Raw genomic sequence first — 14,800 nt, 5'->3', positions numbered from 1 at the left:
CACACCGGACAGCAGATGAACAAGTGTGTGGATCCCTGTGACCCAGGGGCCTTGTGAGTCAGGATTCCTGTGGCTTTAAAAAAAAAAAAATGCATCTCGCAGATCTGGGCTTTGTATGTTGGTTTCCTGGTAATGGAGGCATTTTAGCACCAGATGGGGGTGAATTTGGTTTCCACTAGGCTTCCCTGAAGGCAGTAGACAAAATTGCAATTTAGATTCAATCAATAAACGTTTATTGAGAGTCAATTCTTTGCCTGCAGATCGTGGGCATTGTGGGGACACAAAGGGAGAGCACGTGGGAGGAGCTTACCATGGAAACCTCTCCGTCAGCCCCATGGTGTTTACCTTGGCTGAGAAAACAAAGGACAGGAAGGTTTTTGGTGACAATGGAAGCAGAGCAGTGAGGAAACAGAGCGTCCCCTTGGTTCCCACTCGGGACATATTTCTGAGTGGGTGAGGCAAGTCTGATTTGAGGGGATCAAGTAGAAGTCCCTTCTCCTCCCCAAACTTCTGCTGACTAAAATTCTACCATTAGAGATTTATTCCTCTGTTTAAACTTTGCCCTCCCTACACCAGTTCTTTTTCATTTTTTTTTCAAATGAAATTCTTCCCAAAGAGAACACTATGCCTTTACTCTCTTAAAACAGAAATGACACATAATTTGACATACATGCCAATCTGGTGGTAGTTGCCTGAAGCATTGTGTTGAGAAAGCCTCTGAGGCTCCATCTGACCTCTGATGTGAAGAACGTTGATTGATTAGTAATGTCTGCCATGGATGCAAGAAGGAAGGATAGGATTTACTTTCCCTGCCTTAGAACAGAGGAGCCTAAGGGCTTTTTCCCTCCTGTTGTAACAGGAGAGGCTGGATCAACACTAAAAAGTGATGGAGGGGCCACTGAAGGAGGGACTTAAGAAAAGGCTGTGACCGCCAGTCTCATTATGTCACCTCCTGGTCTGTCCATGGTCCAGACCCTCAGGAGCCTGCAGCAGGAAACCCAGAGCTATGTCCCTGCTCTCAGAGCGATCTCAGATGTCAACCCACCTGGCTTTCTAGCCATGTCTTGGACCACATTCCTGATGCTTTTCTGTTCCAGCCTCACTGAACTCTTTTCCCCGCAGAGTTTTGAGGTAAAATGACACACACACACACAAACTGTATATAGTTAGGTTGTACACTGTGATTTTTAAAAGGTGTACAGTGCAATCATTTAATATGTGTACACAAGGTGAAGTGATTACCACAATGTAGTTAACACATCCATCACCTCACATGGGCGCCATTCTGTATGTACTTGTGGTGAGAACACTTAAAATCTATTCTCTTAGCAACTTTCAAGTATACAATACAGTGTGATTAACTGTTGTCACCATGCTGTACATTAAAGCCACAGAACTTACTTATCTTATAACTAGAAGATTGTACTTTTTGGCCAACTTCCCCCACTTCCCATGGTAACCACTGTTCTACTGTCGGATTCTATGAGCTTGATTTCTTCAGAGTCTACATGTAAGTGAGACCCAGCAGTATTTGTCTTTCTCTGTCTGGCTTATTTCTCCCACTCAGCATGGTGCCCTCTGGGTCCCTCTACATTGCCACAGATGGCAGGATTCCCTTCTTTTTAAAGGCTAAATAATAGTCCACCTTTTCTTAATCCATTTATCTCTCCACGGACACAGTGTGTTTCCATATCTTGGCAAATGTGTAAATAATGCTGCAATGAACACGGCAGTGCAGATACCGCTTCAAGATGCTAATTTCACTTCCTTTTGGTGTGTGTACCCGGAAGTGGGGTTGTGGGAGCACACTGTGGGATCATTGTGGGTAGTTCTGAATTTCCTGAGGGACCTCCATACCGTTCTCCATAATGACTGCACCAACTTTCATTCTCATCAACAGAACACAAGGGCTCGCTTTTCTCCACATCCTGGCCAACACCTGTTATTTCCTGCCTTTTTGATACGTCATCCTACCAGGTGTGTGGTGATGACTCATTGCAGGTTTGATTGGCACTTCCCTGATGGTTAGTGATGTTGAGCATCTTCTCATATATGTCTTGGCCATTTTTAGGTCTTCTTAGGAAAAAAAGCTATTCAGGTCCTTTGCCCATTTTTAAAGTGGGGTCTTTTTTTTGCCTCACTGAACTCTTTGCAAAGCCCAGATGTGCCTTGTCTATGCTTTTCCTAGACCACCTAGACCATCCATGCCCAAGGCTTCTGCAGGGGAACTCATATAACTCCATCAAGACCCAACTCAAACGTCACCTCCTCTGAGAAGCCCTCCCTGACTCCTCTGCAGACCCAGCCTCTTCATGGCAGGCTTCACCTTCTATCACCCTCTCCTTTGAGGTCTCACTTTCTCATAAGACTGAGAGTTCCACTGAGGGCGGGGCTAGTGTTTGACCACTGTGAATCCAGACCCAGCACTGGGCCCAACACACAGCTGGTGTGCAGTGACCATTGGCTCAATGTACGAATGAATGCACGAAGGAACGAACTTCACAGATGTCGTGCTGGTGCTGAGACTCAGCTCCACAGCCATCTTCCCCGGCTTCTGCTTGTGTTCCTACAGCAGTGCCCTGACACGGTACATCCACCCCAAATCTCCACGGCCTAACGTCCTGCAGTTAAACCCCTCTTACAAAGACCAGTGTGAGTTGGCTTTGTGTTCTCCGTGTCCTTTATTTTCTGTTCCGATGCTGTCACAGCTGGGGCTTTGTGTTCTCCACGTCCTTTATTTTCTGTTCTGACGCCGTCACAGCTGGGACTTTGTTGACCTTGGAAGGACTGCCCCTCCCAAGGTTAGATAACCCCTAGAAGAAGCAACCCCCCTGTAAGCACATCTTTCAAATGCAAATCAGCCAAACCAGAGCCCGCCCCCCACCCCCTCCTGCAGGGGCTCCCACACTCTGGGTCACTGTCCCCCTGCCCTCCTCACCAGGGACAGCCCCTGTGCCCCAGAGCCCACTGGAATGACCCAAACTAGCTGGCCCCAAGCCTGCTCACCCTGCCTTGTCCATTCCTTCTGCAGAAGCCACAGCGGGCTCTGGTCCACAGTGCTCCTCCCCCCACCTCCTGACCCACCCTGGTGCTTCCTGGTGCTTCCCCCTGTGGCCCTGCATGGCATCCCGTGCCCCCTCCCCTTGGGAGCTGTGAGTAACACATGATCTCTCCAATGGCGTCATCTCCTGACCGGGACATTATTGTACCTCGTATGTTCTATTAACACATGACCTTGTGAAACAGTCTTCCCTTCAGTGACTCAGCCATCCAGGCGGCTTCCCACGCAGCCCCTGCACCTGGGCACGTGGCCCCCACGATTCCGCGGCAAGGAAAAGAGGGCAGGAACACCTCACACCAGTATTTAACTACTCCTGCCCAGAAGTGGCACCTGCCACCTCTGCTCACCACCCATCAGCCAGAAACCAGTCACGTGGTGCCACTTAGGCAAGGGGGGTGTGGCTGGGAAATCTGGGGGTGTCTCCACTTCTGGTCTTGATCCTCCCATTCGAATTAAGAATGAATCACCCATCTGAGGTCAGCGTGTATTTAGTTTAATAACTATGACATGATGTGACTGTGGAGTGCCCTCTGCCATGCATATGACCTAGTTTGTCACCAGGAAATATGGAAGCTGCATGATAAAAAAAAAAAGCGGAGACTCCAAGGAGATGAGGCACCAGGACTGATTGGGCCATAAATGTGCTCGGGCATTAGGGCCGTGAGTGAGATGAACGGGCCGAGGCCCAGAGAGCTCACCCGCGCTCACCTCCGTGGGCCAGAAGCAGATGGGGGCCATTTGGGGACGGCTGGCTGAGGCTGGGACGTGGCCAAAGAGGAAATGTGTGTCTGTGACGGCCCTCTCTAGTTAATGTCCTCTGGGTGTGGGGTGTCTGGGGCGAGAGCTAGCTTCCCCCAGGTGTCTGCCTTGTGGTTGCACTAAGCACCCTGACTGCGCTCAGGCTCTGGGATACGCACGACCAGGGCGGGGTAAGCCGAGGGGAGAGGCACCAGGAATATCTGAATATCCGAGTGAGCGGATAATTCCAGCTTCTTTCTCCCCCAAACATTAACTGCAGCTGCTCAAAGGTCTTAACATTCTGAAGGTTTTGCCCCTTCCTTCTCCCATCCTGGGAAGGAGGAAGAAAACCAAAGGCCCGGAGCTGATGCACCGGGTGAGGAGGAGACTGAAAGTAAGAGAGAGCCTTTTCCCGGAGGCAGGAGAGGACACGGACGTGCGGCTCCGACCCAGGCAGGGGGCCTTGAGTGCACAGCTGTATTTACTCTCCTCACACCCACCCGGGAAGGAGGTTCTCACTTCTACAGATGAGGATGCAGGGCTCAGAGGGGGTTGGGGAGCCAGCCTGGAATCACACAGGATTTCAGTGGGTGACTGACCCAGGGCCCCTTCTCCTGCTGAGATCCTCCAGGGGCCCAGCCTGCAGCTCCAGGATCCTGAGATGAAGGCGTCTCACTCCCCACCCGTAACCCACTTTAGAGACGGCCGGTACCCGAGAACAGTACCTTCTGGAGGCAGCTGCAAGCCGCACGTTCTTCCTGCAGAAAAGCGCACCAGTCCGCAGGCAGGCACCTGCCCCAGGGCTCCGCCCGCCACTTCCAGGGTTGCTGGGTGTCCCGGAAGAAGGTGGCTGGGGGGGCTCAGGTGAATGAGGGCTTTCTCCCCAGCCTGGTGTACGGCAAACAATTTTAAGCTGATACGCTGACACACCTGTGGTTAGAGGGCTGCCAGACAGAGGTCAGAGGAAGGCGTGTGGCCGCGGGACAGGGCCTCCCGGACGAGGAATCAGAGACGCTTGTTTGTTTAGTGTGCTTCCTCCTCCATCCCCGGGTGCCCCCTCCCCTCCCCACGTTAGAGCCCAGCCTCACCTTGGCCCCATGAGCCCCTGCAGGGGGAGGTCCTGCATGTCGCCCCCAGCCTCGGGGGAGGGCCCTCCGTCCTCCGTATCACACGCCCCTCCCGTCCCCTTCCACAGACCCTCTCTCCTGGCCTTCCCTTCTGCGGTCTTCGCTTGTCTTCACGGTCCTCGGTTCAGAAAACCGGGGACGAAGATGAGCTGCCGGCCGCGGCGGGGGGCTGGGGGGCCAGGGTGCGGAAGGTCCCTCTCGGGTTTTGGCAAAAGGGCTCCTGCCGTCCATGAGCGGGGGAGAGAGCGGGGCTTGGGAGGAAAGCAGTGGCGGGGCGTGGGGCTGCTCACCACACACAGGCCGGGAGCGGGACTGCTGGGTCCCAGGGGCGCTCCACTTCCAGGTTCTTCAGGAACTCCCAGACCGTCCTCCACAGTGGCTGCACCGATGCACGTTCCCAGCAGCAGTGCAGGAGGGCTCCCTTTCTCCACACCCTCCCCAGCATTTATCCTTTGTGGGCTTTTGGATGATGGCCGTTTTGACCGGTGTGAGGTGGTCCCTCGCAGTGGCTGTGACTTGCATTTCTCTAATAGTTAGTGATGCTGAGCAGCTTTTCACGTGCCTGTGGCCATCTGTCCAAGACAACGGATTTAAAAGTTCAGTGAAAATCAAGTCAGAGAATAATGCAAATAATATAACTGCACTTGTCTCAAACCTTGGATCTGAACATGTATACGGACACGTGTATACAGATGCAAATTCGTAGAAAAAAGACCATTAAGGAACAGACTGCAGTGCTAACAATGGCTCCTCTGTAGAGAGAAAGTGGAGGGACGGGAAGGAGAGGGAACTTAACTTCGTATTCTACGTTCCATTTGAAAAACATCTTTTACAGTGTATTACTGCATTGTGTGACTTCTTTTTAAATGTAAGCCACTCATGGTCTTCAAAATCAATATATAAAAGGGTTGTGTTGCGGGAAGAAAGGGTTTCATTGTATGCGGGGCGGTTCCGCCCGCCCACTACGCCTCCATCTCCTGACCCCATTTCACAGACGCCTGCATTTCCCGGCGAGCAAGGGGACTGCGGCAGCTCCGAGGCCACCAGAGCAAGGCCAGTGCCTCCAGTTTCTCAGCCTGGACCCAGAGGAGACTGAAAACAGGACGACTCGCTGCAGCTCGCAGACCTCCACCTGCGCAAACGTCAGTCACACGACCCCCGCCCCATTTTTTCCTACCTGGTGTCACCTGCAGAGCTCTGGCCTCTTCCTGGAGCCAGCTGCCCCAGATCCAAAGGCTACAACCAGAGCTGTGTGTGCCCAGAGGGGGGCGCTTGTCTAACACCCACGAAAAGCATGTGGACTGGCTGTGGTCCTGGGGAAGGCGAGCAGGAGAGCTAGAGGCTGGAACAGGAGGCGAGGAGAGCGGAGGGAAGGGGAGGGGAGCGGAAGGGAGGGGAGATGGGGGGACAAGGCTCAAGGCCAGCCTGCGAGTAGGGGCCCCGCACCTCTGCCACCATCCCCTCCCCCTCCCCCAACACACACACCCAGAAAGTCATTTTCCATCTCTTTCTGGCGTCCTCCAGCCAGGGCTCTAGCTTGTTCCAGCCCCAGAGCCGGCGGACCTCAAGTTCTTAGAGGAGCAGTGATGTTACCTATGGGTCAGAATAAACCTGGAGCAAACCTCCCACTCAGAAGTGAAGCAGGGAGTAGGACTTGGCCAGACTGCAGGCTTCAGCGGGGACCCAGCCTCTCCTGGAGGAGAGAGGAACCAGGGCGAGATGTCCCTCCTCAGACAGTCTGGAAGAGCATCCTTCAGGGGCCGAGGTCCTGAGACAGAAGACTCCAAGTGAGGTACAGCAAACGTCCCTTTGCTTAGCATTTAGTCATTTTTTTCCCAATTTCCCTTTATGGAGATGGGGCTATTTTGAAGAATGCTCAGTGCTTTAAAAAAAAAAATAAAGCCAGAATTGCATATCTGGGCTTCCGGAGAGCCTGCGGTAGGAAACGTGGAACGCAAAAGCTATTTATACAGTGAGGGAGTGTTTCGGCAAGAAGCTTACAAGCAGCGTTTAGAATTAATTTAGCGCCTTGTCTGCTCCAAGGACATATGCTATGTGCCTGAATGATGACACCTCCAACACCACACGTCTGTTTGATGTGGCCAGGAAGGATGGCGCAGCCTCCTGGCACACAGACGCGGGCCCGCGCCGCGTGTCGGCGATGATTACACCCCCTCTGTGTGTGATCGCTGCCCAGGCGCCTAGAATCCCAGAGGCTTCGGAAATAAGCGGGCATATGGTGTGTGTCTCAAGTTTTGGCACCAGACAGAAAATAAACGGAGTGCGCAGCCTGGGGTCAGGCAGGGGGTGACCCTCGCTGGCTCTGCTATCTCGACATCACACGACATGGCCGGTTCCCAGCTCAGAGGGGTTTGCACTGCAACGTCCTGTAGCCGCGGTGGGGCCACGGGAGTCAGATGGGGGACTGGGCACCCACCTGCTCTGTAACTGGCAGCTCTTGGCAATTTTCACCTTTAAAACGCTAAAAAAAAAAAAAAAAAAAAAAAGGTAACTGGTACATCTGGTGACACAGAGCGAGAAAATCTGAATTAGCCAGAGACTCGGCCACTGCCCAAAGGTAGAAGCAGGGAGACAGACTCGTGGCAACAGACGTGGGGTCACAGGCCGGACCCTCAAACGCTGTTCGGGAAGGAATTGGGCAAAGCAGTGAGCGTCAGCAGCCAGGTGGGACCAGACACACACAAAGGCCCTGGGACTCCTTCCTCCTCTCCCTGTTCGAGCCGGGAACACGTTCCCTCATGCCCTCAGCAAATACTTACGAAGCGCCCTTGTAGGTGCTATTCAAACGAGAGACAGGAACTCCAAACTCCTGTCTCCCCGGAGCTGACACTCCGGTGGAGTGACGGGCGTGCGCTGGTCAGCACCAGCTGCCGTGACAAGAGCGCAGCCCGGGCTGCTTGAACGCCACACGCTTACTGCTCACAGTTCTGGAGGCTGGAAGTGCAAGACCAGGGTGTCCTCAGGGTGAGTTTCTGGTGAAGCATCTCTCCCTGGCCTGCAGGCGGCTAGCTTCTCACTGTGTCCTCTGGGTGGCCTTATTCTGGACACCCAGAGAGACAGATAAATCCAGTGTCTCTTCCTCTTCTTCTATGGCCACCGGCCTGTTGGATCAGGGCCCTACCCTGTGACCTCATCTAACCACGATGGCCCCCTGAAAGGCCCCAGCTCCAGATCCAGTCACAGTGGAGGCTGGGGCGTCAACATGTCCATTTCAGGGGGGGGTGCAACCCAGCCCATAACAGGGGAGGAGGAACACACAAAAGAGTAAGTCCATTACATCAGATATTAGAAGGGAAGAGGGAAGAGGGTGGGGAGGGCACGCTGGGTGTGTAAATTTAATGAAAGTGGTTGGGGGCCTAGCTGCGGAGTGACACTTCAATGGGACAAGCCATTCAGCCCTGCTGCAGGGCCCCCGACCACAGGTGCAGGGCACAGGTGCGTGTCCAGGAGCCGCAGGGAGGCCAGTTGGCAGGAGAGGCGGACGTAGCGAGCAGATCACATCCAGAGACAACAGATGAGGTCGGACCACCGTGGGGTCAGGTCACGTGAGCCCAGCAGGCCCAGTGAGGATCTGGCTTCAGTCGTGGGGCTGAGGAGTCTTTTGAGCGGGGAGGATGCAGGCTTCAGAGCAAAGCAGCAACGTGATCTGACCTCCACTCTGGCTGCTGGATGGAGGAGGTCCTGTATCAGGGTAAAGGTTAAAGCAACATTTTTAAAATATTGCTTTTTAATTGAAGTGTAGTTGACTTACAATGTTAGTTTCAGGTGTACAGCAAAGTGATTCAGTTACACATATACATACCTATATTTTATCAGATTATTTTCCATTATATGTTATTACAAGAAATTGAATATAGTTCCCAGTGCTATATAGTAAATCTTTGCTGTTTGTTTATTTTATGTACAGTAATGTGTATCTGTTAACCCCAAACTCATAATTTATCCCTCCTCTGCCCTTTCCCCTTTGGTAGCCATAGTTTGTTTTCTATGTCTGTGAGTCTATTTTTGGTTTGCAAATAAGATTTGTCTATCATCATTTTTTTAGATTCCACATAGAAGTGTGGTATATATGCGATGGGAAACTACTCAGCCATAAAAAAGAATGAATGCTGCCATTTGCAGCAACATGGATGGACCTAGAGATGGTCACGCTAAGTGAAATAAGTCAGACAAAGATTAAAAAAAAAATGTTTTTTGAACTCAATGAGTTCTTGCTGGAAAGTCAGTCCCTGATTTTCCAGTTCTGTTCTGGACCCTGTAGACAAAGCACAAAGTCATGGCCAGGAGACCCGGGGTTGGGGGGGGGCCCTCACGCTGATCGCGGACACGCCCTGATGCAGTGTCCCCGTCTGTGAAGTGGGGACAGCCTGGCAGCCTCCCCACCTCAGCAGGAACCAGTGCGAGATGAGAGTACAGGAACGCAAAGCTTAGGCATTTCGGCTGCTCTTTGGCTCGGGGAGGTGGGAGAGGTCTCGGGGCGAAGCCGACGCCTCTCACCCTCCCCTCCTGGGGGAGACACGGCGGGGCGGGGCGCCCGCACTGGGCCGGGCCTGAGCGGGAGGCAGGCTGGGGGGGGGTCTCACAGATCGCCCTCTGAGTGCTTGCGTCTCCGCCGTGACCCCGATGTACGAGAGGCATCGGGTCCCAAACGAGAGCTGTGTCGGTCTCCTGCTCTAAAAAATGCCCACAGGCTGCGGCTTCAAACAGCAGAAGCGCAGCCCGCGGTCCTGGAGGCCCGACGTCCGGACTCGAGGTGTCAGCGGGGGCGGCTCCTTCTGGAGGCTCAGGGGGCGTCGGCCCCACGTGCCCGCTGGTGGCCAGGGTTGCCGGCGTCCCTAACAGCCCCCAGCCTGCAGGTGCGTCGCTCCCGTCTCTGCCCCTGTCTTCACACGACCTCTGTCTCCAACGCACCGCGTATCCGAGTCCCCCTTGTCTTCCCAGCAGCCCGGCCCGACCGCTACTGCAGAGACCCTGCTTCCCAGGGAGGGCACAGCACAGGCGCCGGGGTTGAGACCTCGGCTTACCTCTCGGGAGGACCACCTGCAACAAGGTGCGATCGAAGGCTTCCATCTCTGGCACTCGGAGAGGCGCCGGGCGCTTTTTGCAGCAAAGTCAGGTTAGTGGTGGGGATCCCAGTGAGTCAGCTGCTCCCATCTAACCGGTCACTGCTGACACCCGAAGTCTGTGGCCCGCCCTTATCAGAGACCTCCGGACGCTCTGCATCCCCAAGGGTGGGGGCTCGGGAGGCGGGAGGAGAGTGAGATGGGGAGTGGCGTCCTAAGATGTTCCCACACACTTCCCAAACCTGGCACCGCTTGGGGAGACGTCGCCCCTACTGACGTCCAGTCAAGCGCGGTCATACGTAACTGGAGCTTAAACTCCAAAGTCCGCAAAGTAAAACTCACGTGCAGTCAAAGGCATGCTGGGAGGGGCCCTTTAGACGTTCAGCAGCCGCTGCCCCGCTTTCATTTGTCTTTGCACTTCGGCCGCAGGGTCTGTGGACACCAAGGTCCAGCTTGGGCTCCCTCCTGCGTCACCCGCTGTGTGTGTGACGGGGCAGTGGGCTGCCTTTCCGCTGTACTTGGGGAAGGATGCTCCTGTCCAGGTAAAGCCTTGAACTCTGCCTCGCAAGAGGAGGCGCAGCACTCAGCCTCCCTCTTCCCTTCAGCCAAGCTTTGAAGTGAGCAAATCTGAAACGTTTAGCGCCCAGAGCACAGACTCGGGCTCCGGGGGATCCCACCTGTGGTCCATCGGCAGGATGAATGGTCTGGAGGTGGACAGGCGACCCCCCGGGACACGTAGGGCGCCTCCCACCCTCTTGGCAGCCCTGCGAGCCCCCACTGTATTTTCTGTCAACGGCACAAAGAGTTCCTTTGGGGCCAGTGCCCTGGCGGCGAGCCTGCGTCCCTCAGCCTGGCCTTGCTGCCACCCTCACCTCCAGGGGACAGGGAGGGGCAGGCTTTGGGGGATTATTCACCTGTTCCACCCTGCTTGCTAATCCAGGAAGACAATGGCTGTGACCTGAGGAATATAAAAGCAGGAGGGCCGAGAGCCTCCCGGGGCTCTGACATAGACGTAGAGAACCCCCGGGTCTAATCGATGAAAACCTTAACGGAATGGAGGAGGTCTGCCTCGGGAAACTCCCATCTGCTCCACCCAATTATCCCGTCTCCTGACGAGGCTCCTAAGTGCTTTGCCCCATTTAAGTGACATTTAAAGACCCGCCTTTGTGTTGGAGCGGGGGTGGCCTCCCCAGCACACATCAGCTTAAGTGCAGCAAATGGAAATGTTGTGCACACTTCTTGATTTATTGACTTACTTCTCTCAGTCAATTTCCCACCGGGAACGATCCAGGGCTGGAAGCCACGTGAAAATCTTCCAAATGCTGCTCAGAAAACAGGGGGTCACCTGCTGCATACATTGCCTGCTCCCTGAAATGACCGGAGAAAAATTCCTGAGCAGAATGAATTGCTAGGGGTTCAAGGTTACTCCCAAATACCAAACACAAGTGAGGCTTCCAATCAGCGCCTGATGAATGTACCAAAGTGAAGAATTTGATTTGCCGGTTTCCCACTAGGAAACTTATTGATTGATTATTTGTTTCCTTTTTTTTCTTCTTTTTTTAAGAAGGCTGTTACTGCTTACAATTTTACTTCCTTTAAACTTTTAAGAGGAAAATGATCCAATATTGGAATTTTTTGTATTTAGTGTTACATGATGGCTTGTCTGCCAACGTGACCCTATACTGAGCAGAGCCGTGTGGGGGTTGGGGGGTTACTTCAGCTGCATTTTGGGGGACACATCAGGATTCTGGCACAAATGTGTTGCGTGCAGTGTGGGCGTGGACAGTGAGACTCTTGGCTTCAGGACTTGTGAAGTCTGGGATTCAAGGTCCATCTGATTTGAGCCGTTCTGGTTCTTGGACCACAGCTGCCAAGTCAGAGAGACGTTCTAGAGAGGATGCCAAAGAAGAAACTATGCTTTCTGGGAAGACGCGTGTCGGGGGCAAGACGTTTCAGGTGGAGAGTCTCAGAGTAGCATGTCAGTTCACTAAAACTGAGGAAGCTTTAACAACCTCTTCTGGAAAAGTCTGCAGGCTTACACTTGAAATTAGACTCACATTCCTCAGCCTCCTAATTTCTACAGACACTGAGTTTTGGGGGGGCTTTTTTGTTTGTTTCTCTTTTAGAAGTCAGTGTCCTTTTCAGACACTAAGGAAAGTTCACCAGCAGATTAGTTCAAAATTGCTGTTTGGATTTTAAAATGATTTTAAAATTGTCTTCCTGTCATCTCTTCCTTCGACCAGTTACAAATGTACGGAATTCTAAATGATTGAATGAATAAAGGAACGAGGGCTGTCCTCTCATTCTACGGGACCCGGCACGAGAAGGTCCACAGCAAACATCTGCAGACCCCCTGGACCCCTTCTCATGGGTGACTTGCTTTGCCCAGTAGAACAAGGAGGGTGCAGGGCTTCCCGGCCAGCCCCCAGCCTGAGCCTCAACAGTGCATGCACACCTGCATTTGTCCTTCCACCCATCATCACCAGCAGGACAGGCCTGGCCAGCCCGCAGTCTCAGGAGGAAAACGAGAGCCGTGTGGGTCAGAGCCACTCTGGCCAAGCCCAGTCTAGGTCATCCCACCCTCAGCTGACCCTCAGGCCCCTGAGCAGGAATAATGGCTGTTTCAGGCCACTGAGCTTTGGGGTGTTTTGTTATGCAGCAACTATGTATCAATAACTAACAGATACACTCCCTTCTGGTGAACTGCTTGGTCCTCCCCATTCCACATATTTTAGCCCATCTGCACCTTCCACAACACCCACATCTGTTGCTTCTCAGCATATCATAGGCTAATGTGGACTCCCTAAGACCCTTTAGCACCACCATTGATTTTTCCAGTCCCCGTTTCCCTTGCATTGATGTTTCCATCTCCTGTAACTCTGGCACCCCAGGCTGGCTTGTCCTGCCCCAGTCCCCTCCTCTCCCTGCACTTGGCTTCCATTCCTGCCTTCCTCCTCCCCCACCTCTCCTGGCACTGTAGCACTGGACAGGTTCTTACCTTCCCCCTGGAACCTCTGCTGCCTTCTTTGCAGGAAGGAATTTAGAAATGCTCCGTTAAGGCATTATTCATACATGAGACATCGTCACTGTTGACGGGGCAGACTGGCCCCACCGTGGGCTCGGTGACCTCTGGTGCCAAGATCTCCTGGCAGAGGCAGCCAGGCTTCTGCAGAACAGACACAACCTTGTCTGGCAGCAGGCAGTCTCTGCCAACAGCAAATTCCGTCGGCTGCAACTGTTATTTGACAGCATTTGTTAACATACTAATGACAGGAAAAGGCTTTTGGCAGAAATGTCTCATACTGGGTCCTCCTCTCAGAAAGAAAGGAAGGGGCTGTGCGGGGAGCTAGAGCAGACACCACAGAACTGCTGCCCCCTGGAAAGGGCCCCCATTTCTCCAGTGTCATTTTAGAGTGTGGGGTCTCAGAGGTAGACACTCGTCTGTCTGTTGAACCCCAAAGTCACACAATTTGGTTGCAGGGGACAGGGACCCACACAGGCTAACTCACAGAAACGGAATGTCTCCATCAGGACCCTCACAGCAAAGACGGCACATTCAGATGGAGAGGACTCAAGAGGGGCTTAAGAAAGGCTGCGCACAAGGGTGAGTCTTCTGGGGAGCCAGTGGGAACATGGAGTGGCCCAGAGCTGGTGACAGCAGGGCTGCCCCAACTTCCAGACCCAAAGGGGCAGGGAAGAGCTGATTAGAAGAATCAAAGAGGAGAGAGTCACATACAGAGGTGACTTGAGGTGACGTAACTTCAGTTGAGGGACCCAGCTGGCCCAAGGCAACCACACACAAGGAGGGAGCCAAGAAGTCAACACACCGTCCTCGCCCTCTCTGTCCCTCCGAGCTCCTCTGGGGCCTCCATGGGTCGAGCCCAATGGGAAGCCAAGGACAGGTTAGTCCAGTGATGTCATCCATACGGACCAGCTTCCTGGGCTGAGAGTAGCGGGAAGACGAGTGGAGAGTGGGTCTCGGTATTTGTAGCTCTTAGGCAAACCCCAAGACAGCTGGTCACGCCTGGGCTCCACAAAGTCTGACACTGAGAAGGACTCAGAGGTACTGGCTTTGACTGGTGCGGCAAGACCTGCAGATGCGGAAGTGACAGTCACGAAGGGGGAAGTCTTTATACTCACGGATCTCCAGAAACAGGAGGTTTAAGCCACGCAGGGCCGCATGGGGAAGCACCGGGGTGGGTCAGCATGTGGCGGGAGGGGCACCGTGGACCGGAGCCCCGTGTGGCTTCTGCAGAAGGAATGCACAAGGCAGGGCAAGCAGGCTTGGGGTCAGCTAGTTTGGGTCATTCCAGCAGGCTCTGGGGCACAGGGGCAGGGGGACAGTGAGGAGGGCAGGGGGGCAGGGGCCCAGAGTGTGGGAGCCCACGGAGGAGGGGGTGGGGGGCGGGCTCTGGGTTGGCTGGTTTGCATTTGAAACCTATGCCCACGGGTGAGTTGTTTGTTATCTCTTGGAATTAGCTAGGCCCCAAGGCGTCAAAGCATCAAAACACAAAAAACAAATGAAGTGATGAATACACATGGGGAGGCCAGAGAAGAAGAGAGGTTGGAAGGGGGGGGTACTGACAGCGACCACTACACGATCCGGCGACTTGTTAGCAGCACTGCTGCGCCTGAAGGCCTGAGTCACAGGCAGGAGAATGCCGCGCGTGCTGGGTCCCGCCGTCACGTGTGACGTGGACACAGGGACTTCAGGTGGGGCAGGCGGAACAGGACCCCCGTGTGTGCAGGCACCGTCCACACTTGTGGTCCTAGATCTAGTCTGTGCCAGG

The 14,800-nt window shown here is 53.8% G+C and overlaps 1 long non-coding RNA gene across 2 annotated transcripts; it reads right to left on the bottom strand.

The window, feature by feature from the left end:
- Positions 1-261: 261 nt before the first annotated feature.
- LOC123611957 (uncharacterized) lies at positions 262-13,185 on the bottom strand. Of its 2 annotated transcripts, XR_012500228.1 has the most exons (8): positions 13,009-13,185; positions 11,267-11,378; positions 9,972-10,968; positions 7,707-8,628; positions 7,364-7,408; positions 6,104-6,694; positions 4,525-5,498; positions 262-2,813 (listed from the first exon to the last, which is right to left on the bottom strand). It is a non-coding gene; the product is annotated as an uncharacterized LOC123611957 (long non-coding RNA). The 2 variants fall into 2 exon arrangements; XR_006719075.2 differs by lacking the exon at positions 9,972-10,968.
- Positions 13,186-14,800: the final 1,615 nt, after the last annotated feature.

This window comes from Camelus bactrianus, chromosome 18, assembly GCF_048773025.1.
Source record: "Camelus bactrianus isolate YW-2024 breed Bactrian camel chromosome 18, ASM4877302v1, whole genome shotgun sequence".
In the NCBI taxonomy this organism is placed as follows: Eukaryota; Metazoa; Chordata; class Mammalia; order Artiodactyla; family Camelidae; genus Camelus; species Camelus bactrianus.
Note: the sequence above shows the minus strand (reverse complement) of the source record. Positions and strands in the feature narration are given on the sequence as shown.